Raw genomic sequence first — 14,764 nt, forward strand, 5'->3', positions numbered from 1 at the left:
ACTGATAAGGTGATCTGAGCTGGAAAGGAGGGAGCCTTGCGGGTAAGTGGTGCTGAGGACACTCAGACATAGCAAATCTGTTTTTATTTTGCTGAAAAATTCACCAGAAGTGATAGGCTTCATAAAAACCTAATGTGTTCTGAATAACAGCTAGCTGTCTTTCATGGTAAATCTTTGAGAACTCAAAATACTTTAAATAAGATGAGAACTTTAAAAATATTCTTCTCTTTCGAAGAGTAAGTGGAATTCTTGGAACTCGATGGTTCAATACGCATCTTACTGTTTTGTCTTGCGTATTTCAATGTATTAAATAATTCAAATTACTAATAGATGCTGCCCATATTTGATTGTCAGATTTCATGGTTTTGGTTTTAAGCGCACAAAGATATTCCTCAGTCTTTTTATTCTTCTTCATTTTGTCTTCTTTAGCATTGTTAGCACCATCTTTATCACTTAAAGCTTCCTAGACAGCCCTCAGCAGAGGTACAGTATGCTGTTCTTCTGTAACCACTTCTTGTTTGTCATGCTGCAGTTTTTTGCCACTAGTATTGCTTGTCATAACTCTGTGTGCTGTGATCCACTGTGCTGCCATCTTAATGCTACCACAGGAGACAGAAAGAGTAAAAAAGGCTTAAGGACAATGTAATAAATGAAGGCAAACTAAAATCTGTTTGGTGTTGCCATGCCATTCAACTAATTTTAGGACATACTGAAGCCTAGATGATCGTTAATTATGCCCTACTATGTAAAGATAGCTGAAAAATGGCATACTTAATTTTCACATGCTTACATATGTGTAAAAGTGCAAAACTGAGATATAAAATACAAACCTCAATACTGAAATATTAAAGTATGACGATGATTGTTTATTTTTCACTATTGCTATGAGAAGAATGTTGCAGTGCTTGTAATATTCTTGTAATCTACTTGTCTAATGACACCTATTTTGTAAGTAATGATGTAACATCTCATCATTTAGCTTTACCATCACATTTCAGCAAAGCTCTGGAAACCTTTGTTTTTATTGTTTTATCGTTTTCTGTCAAAATCTGAATGCTCCATGAATGTTTACCAGCTTTATGTTGTGTAACCCTTAGGATTACTGTTTCAAACCAACAGACTTGTTATTTTCATGTTTTAAAGATGCAGTTGCTGCAGATTCTTGTTGTGACTGTTACAGCGTCTTTGATAATACATGTTCACACAATCCCACATGAGTCCATTGAGAAGTGGAAATCATTGGAAAATCCAAGAAACAGAGATTTGGTAAGCAAGATGCATTCATGCTGTGTGCTGAGATGTGTGTATGGAGTTGTTACTCCTGTGCTGATGAACAGTGCAATCATTTTTAATGATGTAAACCATGATGGCATATTAGTTTGCAATGTGAACTATACATGAACCTGGCTTTACGGGTTAGCTAATATTACAGTGAATTGAATGATTACACATTAGAAATGGTAAATTGCTATTATTATCTTGTCCCAAACATGAACAGTTGCATCAGCAAATCTAGGAAGAACAGACTAAAGTAAAATAATACACATTCATGCCAAAATTAAATGCTGGAAATGTATTTCATCTTCATAATAACTCCCAGCAATGGTGAATATGGAAAACAATAAACAGATTGTTTTGTTTAAACAAGTGATGAAGTGGAATTATTATTAAGCTAATTAAAGCGACTGAGAAAATGTAAAGAGCAGGATCCAATCAGGGAATGGCGATGTAATAAGCACAAACCAAGCAGAGTACGGTTAGAGTCTGTGTTTTCAGAACTCTTCATTTTCACACATCTGCTTTGAGCTGGTGTTTTCAGAAAATAAAAGGCTGCGGGAAGTGTTTTCAAAAGACTTCATTTGTGGGGGTTAATAACTCTGGGCTAGTGTGGACAAAAGGCAAAAACAGAGGTTAATGTCAGTCTTTACGAAAATATAGTTGTAAAGGACGTAGCCTATGGTGGTGTGACACAGGTTCAGACTGGTCTGGATAATTGTTGGTGTATTGCACATTTGTTAAAAGGGCTGCTCCCTTTATCGATACACTAAAGAAGAGCATCATGTACTGTAGTTATTTGCTTGTAGTGAACTGAAGGTGTACCAAAAGCACATATCCATTGTTGAATTTTAGCATGGTATGGACAAAAATACTTTTGTGTCAGTGAAGTATTTACGAATGGACTAAAAAGTTCAAAAATGGCTGCAGAAGTGTTGCAGAAGAAGAACGATCAGGTCATCTATATTCGTTCACAACCACTGACATTATTAAATTTATCCACAACCATGGATTGAGCTAGCCAATCCATGAAACTATGTCTGAAAATGATGTCTTTTTGGTATTCTTTCTTTTTTCCCTTCTTTGCAGTTACTTTTTGACTCATTGATAACAGGAGCTTTAGGAACCTCCCTATTTAACTTACCAAATGAAGAAACATTTACATTTTTGCACATAAAGCAAATTTAATTAAAACCGAAACATAACAAATGTATGAGTAGCATTTGCAGTATCAGATGACAGAAACATGCAATTGTAATTCAGAAGCTATTTCTGTAGTTTGACCAGGATGACCTGATTGACCTGAGTTTTTAATACTGTTTGATTTTTAAGAAACACTAGACATTTTCTTCTGCCATCCTACTCCAGACATATGATGACTATCTGTGTGCTGTCACAACATTACTTCTGGGCATAAAAAGTAGACTCGACAGCAAAGAATACCTGAGAGACATCTCTCCTAATGGACGCAGACCAAACTGCACACCTGACTTATTTTATACTTAAAAGGCTAGACCCTCCATCATGCTCTGGAGCTTCCATAAACACAATTATTTCAGCAGTGCCCTAGTGTTTATGTTGTGCATGGGCATCACAAAGTTCAGGATTAAAGTTTGCAAGTGTGTTCCAATGGTGGAAGCGTAAAGATGTTATCACTCTGAGTACAAGAATGAAGTTTCTCTGGTCTCTTAAATCTACATGTATAGTTAGTTCTGTATTTATTCTCCTGCTTTCCCAAATAATTACTGGGAATGCACTTGGCCTACATTTCCTGGCCTAAGGCCTAGAATACACCAGAAAAGATGCAACACATTTTGGTTTCACAAAGCAGTGCTGACATTTGAAAATAGTTTTGTGCCCAGGACATTCCCACCAAGTCAGTGTCTTGTGATAATATTTATGATATACAAGGCATTACGCTGATATTTAGAAAGCAAGAACGTGCTTTTCAGCCATACATGCATCATACTTTCCAATTAACTTAATTTTCCTAAAATATTCTCAGCTTTTCAATTTGAAGATCTTCCAGTGGAGTTACTTTCAAATACACCACTTATTAACTGATATCTACAGTTCTCTGTGTGTTCTTCTATTAGAAGAGATTCTTAAGTTATTTTGGCACCCATATGATTTACGCTATTTAAAAATGTAAATATTTCCATTTTGTCATCCCTGATTTTTCATTTGCTTAACCTGTTAAGATTCCACCTTCCACCCAAGGCTTGTCCAAACAGCATTGACTAGAAGGCAGCAAGTGACCATGAGTTATGTTAATATTAGGTGATATTGTTAAAACTGTGTAATAAAATTTACGGACATTATGCTCAGATCATATAATATACTAGTGTGACCACGTCTGGAGTATTGTGTGCAGTTCTGGTTACCATCTCTCTATTATAAAAAAAAAAAAAAAAACTTCTTGGAAGGTTGGAAGGAGACGAGATGTGATTTTCTCAGAGAGTCTTTGTGCCAAGAAATAACACAAAGAGTAGATGACAAAGTAGAACGTCGGAAAGAATTGCAGAGGAGGTTAGAGATAATGGAAGTATGAAAATTCAAAAGTCTCAAAAGAAGTATAGTATAGATCGCATTAGTGCAAACAAATGGAAATTATTACTCGGTGAAATAACGGAACAGCGAAAAGAGATCAAATATATTATTCGGATTTAAACTTTATGTCGGAGACTTGTAGATTGTCTAATTCATGTTGCCATCAGGGATAAAAAAAAAGTAGTGTTTCTTCCCAATGAAGTATCCACAAGAATTAAAAGATTCCAAAAACGTTGGCGCGCTACATATACAGCGAAGGTTAGTGATAATGTAAGTACAAAAATTCTAAAGTCTCAAAAAAAAGGAAGCGAGCAGGGGTGAAGCCCCCTAGTACTACAAAAAAGAAAAAGCAGGACTTGGAGTTGTGCTGAGGAGAGCAACCAAGTGCATCCCAGGACTTAATGACTTGTCCTACTCTGACAGACCCAGCATTTCATCTGTCTGCCTGTATATAATACAGCTCTCTAGGAATTGTCTTGTGTCATTATTTCCTTTAATTCTGCTGCAATGTATATTAAGCTATTGGACCTAAAATTACCCAACATGCCATGACCACCTTTTTAACATAATAACAGGTAAACATTAACTAGTTAGCAGTTTTTCAGTTTGCTCAGTATTTAATGATTTTGGAAGAATACTTTTTTGACATCAATTGTTCCTTAGTTTTCAAAAAAGGAAGAAAACAAGAGAAAATAAATAGAACATTTTCAAATATTATAAATCTGAAAAGAAGAAAAATCCACTGGTGCCCCTCCCCACCGACCTTGAGTTATACATAGAAACAGCAAAGAATAAAAAAATAAAACATGCAGGTCACCAACAAAACCCACAGGTCCACACATCTGGCTGAGTCAGAGAAACTAAAATTCATTGTCATCCATGGCTTAATCACAGAAATAGTATCTTCCCACTTACTGATTGTTTCAGCCATCGAGGCTTGCAGCTGACAGTTCTAAATGAGCAAATTCACAGTATGTTAAGGGTACAGAACCAAAGGGCACTGAATTTTGCAGGGATATTTTGAATGGAATTGTTTAAATCCCAGTCTCTACAAGAAGGAATCATGGATTGCTTGTTTTATATAATGCATAGTAATCTGGCACTTTATTGATGTCCTTATACATGAAAAAACATAAAAAAAGATAAAAAATAAGAGTAAATGCCATTTCTTTTTCTGCATATTTTATTTCCCCTTTGTTGGGAGAATATTCTTCACATGCTCCTTGACCCTTCTCTTGCTGTTGTAATAATGAGTGACTCTGGGTTATCTTTTGCATGAATAACAATATCAGTATTCTTCTCCAGCTATCCAGTGACATTTCCAATTTCCCCTTTTACCATCACTCTTTTGTGTTAATGGTGTCATTTATCTAACATATATTTTAGAGTTGCTTTTCCAGCAGTTTCTTTGTTAACTTCTTACTAATTTGGTGAAGACATTTGTCACATTCCTTACTTCTTTTTTCTTTCCCACAACTAGAATATCACTCCAATTCATTCTTTAAAGACTTTATACTTTTCTTAGAAGTGTGCTTACTGAAATTTAATGGAATAATTCTTCAAAACACTGGAATCTACTGTACTACCATAAGTGAACATCAATTGTTGTACATTTTCTATACTTCTCTGTAAGACTAATATCATACATATTGTATAGAACGAGTTTATGTTTTCTGCAGGAATATTTTTATAATTTATTTCAAAGACGAGTGGATTTAGGCTTTAAATCATACAGGCAGAATAGTGGTGGGAAATGCTTTGGGTTTAAACTGCATTAAGATTGAACTCAATAATATTGGGTACATGATAAAAGTTAAGTAAACATAGTAAGTACCGGAGGAATGACCACGGGGGGGCTGGGGTGGGCACTGCCCCCCCCCCCCCCCCCCCCCCCCGGAGACAAGCCGTACCCACCCTGCGAAATTCTCTGTCTGTCCAATGAAAACTCTGGAGAAGAATAACATTTGATTTTCAAAACTGAGTTGCTTTCCAATTGGCCCGTTTGAATTTGTGGCGTATCCGTCAGTGTCTCCTCCACTAGACAGGCACCGTGCTGCTCACAGTTCACTTCGCTGCACATTTTGCAGCACGTTTTGAACCTGTTGACTGCATTCTTTAATTAAAACAGCATATATGTTCCATTCTTCTTTTATTTTCTGGTTGGTAACACCAAAGGCTATGCATAGGTGGCTTATTAAAAAGCAGACATTTTCAGCCTCTGTCCCTCCGCAAGCTGCTGGCTCCATGGTTGAGCCCAGCACCGCTGCTACCAACACGGAGCATAGCGCACCCACGTCAGGAACTGAAACTCCAAAAGATGTAGATAAGCCTACACAATCCTTCAGCTCTGCGCCCGTGTCAGGTACTCCAAACCTCTGCCTTCAACAAAATATACAGTCCAGTCTGCCTGACTTAAGTACTACACTAATTGGAAAAAAGCTCTAGAAAAAGACGGTGTCGGCTTCCACAAACACGCGTCTAGTATCCCGCATGTCAGAGCCATGTCTGCATGGCAAGAGTATCGGCGCCAGGCAAAGATGGGTGAAAGCATAGTTCAACTACTGGGTCCAACCCAGATAGAAAAGAATAGATATTATGTGAAAAGCATTGGGGAAGCCGTTCAGTTCCTTGCAGTCAATGAACTGGCTCTGCGTGGTCACAATCACGAAGGTGGGGAGGTGGGACTTTTCCTTAAGTTCTTTGATTACACAATCAAAAAAGATGCCAAACTTGCAGAAATTGTAAAATATATCCCATACAACGCAAACTACACATCCAATGTAATTCAAAATGAAATAATTGAGACTCTTGCCAAAATGGTGGTAAAAGATATCAGGACCAAATATGAAAAAGCTGACTCTCCTAGGGCCTAATGCATAACGCCGTGCGTAGAATTCGCACTATAACATGACATAAGCACAAAAGCCGAAATGCAGGAATCTGTGCATACACAAACTTCCACGTTCTTCCACTACATAAATCCCAATTGGCGTGAAAAGTAACGCTCGTGCACGCGCCTGCTGTCCCACCCCAACTCCTCCCAGAATTACGCCTCTTTTGAATATGCAAAGCAATATAAATAGCCCTTAAGCTCAGCGTTCTGTGAAAAGGCAATGGCAAAAGTACGAGGAACAATAGAAGAATTTCAGCAAATACCAAATGGAGGCAAAGAAAAACGTACTATTTGTTGATTTAAACATTTATATAAGCAACAAAAGGAAGTTGATCAAATGACATAGCGTGTCGGAGAAACTCGAAAGCTCAAGTTCACAAAGACACACAGTGCCCAAAATAAAAAAGAAGTTGTCACATATTAAAGTCGACGTGAAAAAGCGACTCGTAGCCCACCGTCTGAGTGTCATATGAAAGCTTATTAGGGTACAGTGAAAAAAAAAGGCACACAGTGTGAAAAAAGCATGAAATGTCAACTTTAATCTCGAAATTTCCACTTTAATCACATAGTTTATTTTGTCATTAAAGTAGAACATCATAAACTTCATCTTAAAATCGTTTAATTTACTTACTAGTTTCTCAAATCCTATCATAACTAAACTAGCACGTTAAATGCTTTGTTGTGTATTTGATTGTGTATGTGCTCTATGTGCCTAAATCACTACATGCTCTTCCTCCGACAGGACACAGAATCCATTACATTCGTAATATTATAGCTCTCTGAATAATTAAAATACTGAGAAGTATATGTGATATCATTTTCATGATGATATGAGTTAAAGCATGTTATTAAACAATGGAACACGGTGGCGCAGTGATTGTTCATATCTTACGCAAGGTGCTTGCTGCGCCATGCGCGACCTTCGAATGAAATGCTTTATTACAGAAGTTCTGTCTTTTTCAAAGGTATTAACCTCCAATTCCTGCCCTTACTTTTCTTTCTCCAAATACCCAATCGCCACACAATCAGCTCTGTAATAGACGTTAAGTTATCTGTAAGCTTAGAATGCCGATTCTTCAAAACTTTTAAGAAACATCGAAATATCTTCGTAATGGTCAATTATTCTATCCATCTATCCTTCCAGTGTCGCGCCAGCCACAGCATGAATACAGTGCGAGGCAGGAACAAATCGTGAACGAATCTCGAGCTCGCTAGCGCTGCGGCACTGTGTAGTTAAAGTTAAAGTTTTATCTGTATAATATAATAAACATATTTTCCTGCATTTCATCTTAAAAATGATATCGTCATCATATGTAAATACGCGCTTTATAAAGTGGCTCAGGTTGTGCAATATTATAACTGTATCATAAGTACAATTACATCACGGTAACTTGCAAGTACAAACAATTCTACAAGGAGCACTTGATGGATGGATTGATTGCGTGTATAGTTCTTGGGATGAAACTGTTTGTGAACCGTGAGGTCCGAACAGAAAAGGCTGTGAAACGTTGGTCGGATGAGAGCAGTTCAAATAGCGAATGGCTGAGGCAGTGAGTGCTTGATGCTGTATGCCGATAATTTTTTTTACAATCGCTGTAGATCTGTGATTCACACTCAGATACAGTGATATAAATACTTCGAGTGGTGCAGTGAGAGTAATATGGATCCGCTGTGGCAACCCCTAACGTGAGCAGCTGACACAAGAAAAAGAAGGTGCAGTGAGAGTAACAACGCTAAAGCAGTTATGGTATTTAGAATAGTTTGACCATTCTGTGAACCATTATATTGTTACAGGTTAATTACAAACAGATGCATTAAACTTATAAACAATATGCGGTTAATTTCAGTGTATTTATAAAGCCATGTCAGGCATGTGGATCTAAAAAAGAAAGGGTAGTCACACAGGAAAAGTAGCACTGCTTTGACACTGGGTGCCGCCAGTCTGCAAAACCAAGCAGAGAACTTGCGTATGACAGGGTATGAGCTACTGTGGAAATGTGCGTGACTTTACGCCAAGTTTAGGTTTTATATATCACAATTTGAATGTGGAAACGTTCTTACGCAACATTTCTGTGCGTATGCACCATTTATACATGAGGCCCCTGGACTTTGCATTAAAAGTGATGGTACCAGGGATTGCTGTAACATTGAGAATTTGTCTGTAGTGATTAGTTTTGTCCAGAACTCCATCCTTGAAGAACACCTGATTGGCTTAATTGAACTGAATCAGCTTGATGCTGAATATATTTGTAACCAGATTTTGTCACATCTCTCTGAGCTAGGTTACAGCCCTGACAATTTAGTGTGTCAGTGTTTTGATGGTGCTTCTGTCATGTCTGGGGCAAGGGGTGGTGTCCAGGCTTTGTTACAAAACAAAGTTGGTAAGTACATTCCATATGTATACTGCTACAACTACCAACTCCATTTAGCAGTGATACATGCAATGGAATCAGAACCTCTGGCTAAGAAGTTCTTTGACTGGTCAAATTCATTGAACACATTTTGTCACAGACATTATGTTTCACACACATACAATACACCCACACTGAAAAGACTTCTAGAAATACGATGGACCAGTCATTATGATGTCACAAAGTTCATTGTCAACAATGAGGAAGCTATAAGGGGGCTTCTCTCAGCGGTAGCAGAGACTGACACTGCCCCTTTTGACATTTGCATAGAGGTATGAGGTCTTTTGACCCAATTAAAAAAGCAGAATTTCTTCAATACAGGAAAATTCCTCCTTTGTGTGCTTGGTGTGCTGAAACCAGCCAATGCAATTCTACAGGCACATGCAGTGGATTTGTGCACTGCTGTGGAGGTGGTGACAGCTTCACTGGCCACACTGAAGGAGATGAGATGTGACACATTCTGGGAGGAGCATTTCTCTCAGTGTGAAAGTAGGCCTACCAATTCGCTCAAAAGGAAACGGAAAGTTAATTCACAGCTTGGTGATAGTATTGTCGTGTCTACGCTTGGGCATGGTGACTCTGATGAACAAATTGCTCCTAATCAGACTTTTAAAAGGCCTATATTCAGCATTCTTGATAGACTTATTGTGGAAATGGAGACAAGATTCTCTCAGAGAAATGTTGAATTATTGAGGGCCACATCGCTTCTCCTGCCAAAATCAGAATTATTTCTTGATCATTCTCTCCTGAAACCACTTCAGGCACTTGCAGGCACAGAGCAAAACAGCATGAGCTTACAAAATGAAATTGCTGTGGCAAAAGCAATGTTGATCAATAAACTGCCAGCTGATGCTAATCTCTCTGAAGCATGCAAATGCATTCAGCAGTACAAAGAGGCCTTCCCTATGTTGCATTCGCTATACAGTGCATCCGGAAAGTATTCACAGCGCATCACTTTTTCCACATTTTGTTATGTTACAGCCTTATTCCAAAATGGATTAAATTCATTTTTTTTCCTAAGAATTCTACACACCACACCCCATAATGACAACGTGAAAAAAGTTTACTTGAGGTTTTTGAAAATTTATTAAAAATAAAAAAACTGAGAAATCACATGTACATAAGTATTCACAGCCTTTGCTCAATACTTTCTCGATGCACCTTTGGCAGAAATTACAGCCTCAAGTCTTTTTGAATATGATGCCACAAGCTTGGCACACCTATCCTTGGCCAGTTTCGCCCATTCCTCTTTGCAGCACCTCTCAAGCTCCATCAGGTTGGATGGGAAGCGTCGGTGCACAGCCATTTTAAGATCTCTCCAGAGATGTTCAATCGGATTCAAGTCTGAGCTCTGGCTGGGCCACTAAAGGACATTCACAGAGTTGTCCTGAAGCCACTCCTTTGATATCTTGGCTGTGTGCTTAGGGTCGTTGTCCTGCTGAAAGATGAACCGTCGCCCCAGTCTGAGGTCAAGAGCGCTCTGGAGCAGGTTTTTATCCAGGATGTCTCTGTACATTGCTACAGTCATCTTTCCCTTTATCTTGACTAGTCTCCCAGTCCCTGCCGCTGAAAAACATCCCCACAGCATGATGCTGCCACCAACATGCTTCACTGTAGGGATGGTATCGGCCTGGTGATGAGCGGTGCCTGGTTTCCTCCAAACGTGACGCCTGGCATTTACACCAAAGAGTTCAATCTTTGTCTCATCAGACCAGAGAATTTACTTTCTCATGGTCTGAGAGTCCTTCAGGTGCCTTTTGGCAAACTCCAGGCGGGCTGCCATGTGCCTTTTACTAAGGAGCGGGTTCCGTCTGGCCACTCTACCATACAGGCCTGATTGCTGCAGAGATGGTTGTCCTTCTGGAAGGTTCTCCACTATCAAAAGAGGACCTCTGGAGTTCTGACAGAGTGACCATCGGGTTCTTGGTCACCTCCCTGACTAAGGCCCTTCTCCCCCGATTGCTCAGTTTAGATGGCCGGCCAGCTCTAGGAAGAGTCCTGGTGGTTTCAAACTTCTTCCACTTACAGATGATGGAGGCCACTGTGCTCATTGGGACCTTCAAAGCAGCAGAAATTTTTCGGTAACCTTCCCCAGATTTGTGCCTCGAGACAATCCTGTCTCGGAGGTCTATAGACAATTCCTTTGACTTCATGCTTGGTTTGTGCTCTGACATGAACTGTCAACTGTGGGACCTTATATAGACAGGTGTGTGCCTTTCCAAATCATATCCAGTCAACTGAATTTACCACAGGTGGACTCCAATTAAGCTGCAGAAACATCTCAAGGATGATCAGGGGAAACAGGATGCACCTGAGCTCAATTTCGAGCTTCATGGCAAAGGCTGTGAATACTTATGTACATGTGCTTTCTCAATTTTTTTATTTTTAATAAATTTGCAAAAGCCTCAAGTAAACTTTTTTCACGTTGTCATTATGGGGTGTTGTGTGTAGAATTCTGAGGAAAAAAATGAATTTAATCCATTTTGGAATAAGGCTGTAATGTAACAAAATGTGGAAAAAGTGATGCGCTGTGAATACTTTCCGGATGCACTGTATAGCGAATGCAACATAGGGAAGGCCTCTTTGAACTGCTGAATAAATTTGCATGCTTCAGAGAGATTAGCATCAGCTGGCAGTTTATTGATCAACATTGCTTTTGCCACAGCAATTTCATTTTGCAAGCTCATGCTGTTTTGCTCTCCAAGAGTAACCACAGACTGGTCTTGTAGATAATATCCAGGTTAAACACTGGAAACTGATATCCTATCGCCTCCCTAATGACGTTTCTGTTCTTGCTTTCATATGTTGTATAAATTTGACTTTATTGATATTTACCTTGTATATGTAGTTCTATATTTGTTCACAAAAAATAATAATACAAGTTCCATTGCCTCTGTTAATTTTATTGAACAATAGGTTATGATTTATGCCACAATTTTTGCTTTTATATGTTATATAAAACTATGTTGTCATTATTATTTGACCCCCCTACAAAAATATGGATGGATGGATGGATGGATATTTTTTGCCCCCCCAGACAAGCCAAATGCCCACCCACACATGATGTTCTGGTCACACCTCTGATGAGTACCGGATTAAAAACAAAAGACTGTTTAGATTCAGATTAAATTTGTTGTTGCATTTATATTTAAACACAACATGAGGCTGACTTCATGACTTGTGGATGAGACAGTTCACTACAGAAGATAATCTGTCAATTATCTGAGAACTTGGTTCTGTTATAATATAAATTGATTTATCTAATATAAAATTATATTCTAATTTGGTGTTTGTTTGCAGTATATTATCTCTCTATTATATAAAATAATCCTGCAACGAGACAAGACATTTTTTAAGAGATTTTTTCAAGTCCTGCGAGACGAGACTTTGGCCATGAGATTTTTTCAAGGCACGCTCTCCTCTTAAATGTATTCAGCCACGCACATGGTACTCTCACCTCTCATTTGTGTGAATGCTTTTGTCAGACACAGTTCCTGCTCTCTCAGCTCTTATAAATGTTAATGTTTTCCTCACTTTAAGTTCCCAAGTAAAGAAAACGTATTATGTCCAAATCTTATTGAAGAACTTCATCACGAAGGGTTATGAACAGTAAAAATGAGTACATGGACAATCGTAGCACCGAGAAACAATGAAGTCAAACAGATTAACACCAAAAATGTTGATCAGTTACATGGCAAATTGGTTAAATGCGTATCAATAGAGTATGCTGAAAGAATGGTTTTGATCATGCGGAAGATGAAAACATCAACTTACAATATCCTGAAGAATATCTACAACCGTTAACACCATCCAGTCTTCCTCCGCATGAATTACTGTAGAAAGAAGGATGTATCCAAGGAAGGTAATGTAGTACATCTTCAGGGGATAACATTAGACACCAAAGGAGATCTTGATATGCCATTCATATTGAAATGTTAACAGTTTCCCTTTAGAATAGCTTTTGCAAAGACAATTTACAAATCTCAGAGCCAAACATTCGAAAAAGTCATTTTATTTAATAGAGAGAAAGAAACTAAATTCAATCACGGGCAGTTACACGTTGCCTTGTCACGATGAAAGTCCAAACACAGAATCCAAATTCAATGCGATATTGATTTTACTCAAGTTTTACAGTAAAAGTGTAAGTTTAAAAAGTTTTTGCGTGTTAATTTCAATGCCAAACAGAACAAAATTGTATTACGCAATGAATAAGTCTAATGCAATATGAAACATAATTTACTTTCAAATTATTACGCTTTAATATTTTTTAATATGGTTAATTACTCGCTGTAATGTACTGTACAATAGTTAGTTCTATTATGCATATGTAACAATTCCCATGAAAATAACAATCTGATTAAATTGTACATCTGCATCCCCATACGTGAGCGGCAGAACCGCAAAGAGGCAGGCGCGTAGCGCAGGCCCGGGAATTGGCGAGCGAAGTGAGCTCCCTAATAGCCCCCTAGTAGCATTTAAAAATAAAATCTGTTTTGTGAAGTATGACAAAATCATAATTTTCATCATTATAGCATTTCACATTTATTGAAAACACAAAGGTAAAAAATACTATAATATTTAGTGGAGATTACTTGAATTAGATGTAACGTAAATGTATTTCATACATCAGTAGAAAAGTGAAACATGATTCCACATTTTCCCAGATACAAACTATCCTATTCGTCATTGCAGTAATAGGTCAAGAAGAGGGTACTGTAAATATACTTCTTATTTTCAGTTTTTCAGGACCCTGCAAGCCTATTTCATTCGAAGAGGAGGAAACATGGCCAATGTCCTTCAGCCATTTTATGTTGACAATCAACACCCCATGGAGGGTGCTCCCCGCCTCTACGTTTCTGAGCCTATCTCCTCAACATTTACTGACTACGAAAGAAAGAAAAACTCATTTGCTACTTTTCTCCAAAGCTGAGAAGTACAGCACAGCACAGCACTCACATACAGGTATTATATTAGATTTAATTTTCAGGATTTCTTTATAAAAAAGTAATGTCAGTTGTGTTTATTTTTATAGTGTCCAGCCATATCTACAGCATCACATTTGAAGATCTGCTGGCTGCAAAACCCAACCCTACTGTGAAGGAGAAAAAATTTGAATACAGCAGCTTTCATGTCAGTCGGCAATGAAAAGAGGACTGAATGGATGGGGATATTAAGTGTGGACAATTATCACACTGCATTTTTTTTGTGATCAACTTTTTATTAAATATGAAGATGACATTAACTTTTACATTGAATCAACTGATATGGCCTCTTAATCTAGCACTTAGGCTAATATCAGTTAAGCAATTATTTGTGAAATCTTCAGTTTTCACCTGTGCTTTTTTCCCGTAATCCTTAAGGTATGAGAAATGTTTAACTGAAAATATATTTCCATCAAGTGGTGTCACTACCTTCGTGTTTAAAAAGGGGGACAGATGACCTGCAGTAAAATGAACAAAATGGCAGAAGAGCACAGATAACAAATTAACAGACCATGTCAGTAAAATGAGTACATTCTCTATATAATGACAAACAAATGAAAAATATCAAGATACAAATCTGTATGAGACAGACACAAGTAAATCTGAAATAACACACAATAGCAAAAATAAAAGATAAATATTACATATACAGT

At 37.9% G+C, this 14,764-nt stretch overlaps 1 long non-coding RNA gene across 3 annotated transcripts; it reads left to right on the forward strand.

The window, feature by feature from the left end:
• The first annotated feature begins 391 nt into the window (after positions 1 to 391).
• On the forward strand, positions 392 to 14,352 carry LOC127528899 (uncharacterized). 3 transcript variants are annotated; one of them, XR_007935512.1, is made up of 4 exons: positions 392 to 483; positions 1,144 to 1,266; positions 13,868 to 14,091; positions 14,144 to 14,352. It is a non-coding gene; the product is annotated as an uncharacterized LOC127528899 (long non-coding RNA). The 3 variants fall into 3 exon arrangements; XR_007935513.1 differs by having other exon boundaries at positions 14,162 to 14,352; XR_007935511.1 differs by having other exon boundaries at positions 13,868 to 14,352.
• The last annotated feature ends 412 nt before the right edge of the window (positions 14,353 to 14,764 follow it).

The sequence above is a fragment of the Erpetoichthys calabaricus genome, chromosome 8 (genome assembly GCF_900747795.2).
Source record: "Erpetoichthys calabaricus chromosome 8, fErpCal1.3, whole genome shotgun sequence".
Classification (NCBI taxonomy): domain Eukaryota; kingdom Metazoa; phylum Chordata; class Cladistia; order Polypteriformes; family Polypteridae; genus Erpetoichthys; species Erpetoichthys calabaricus.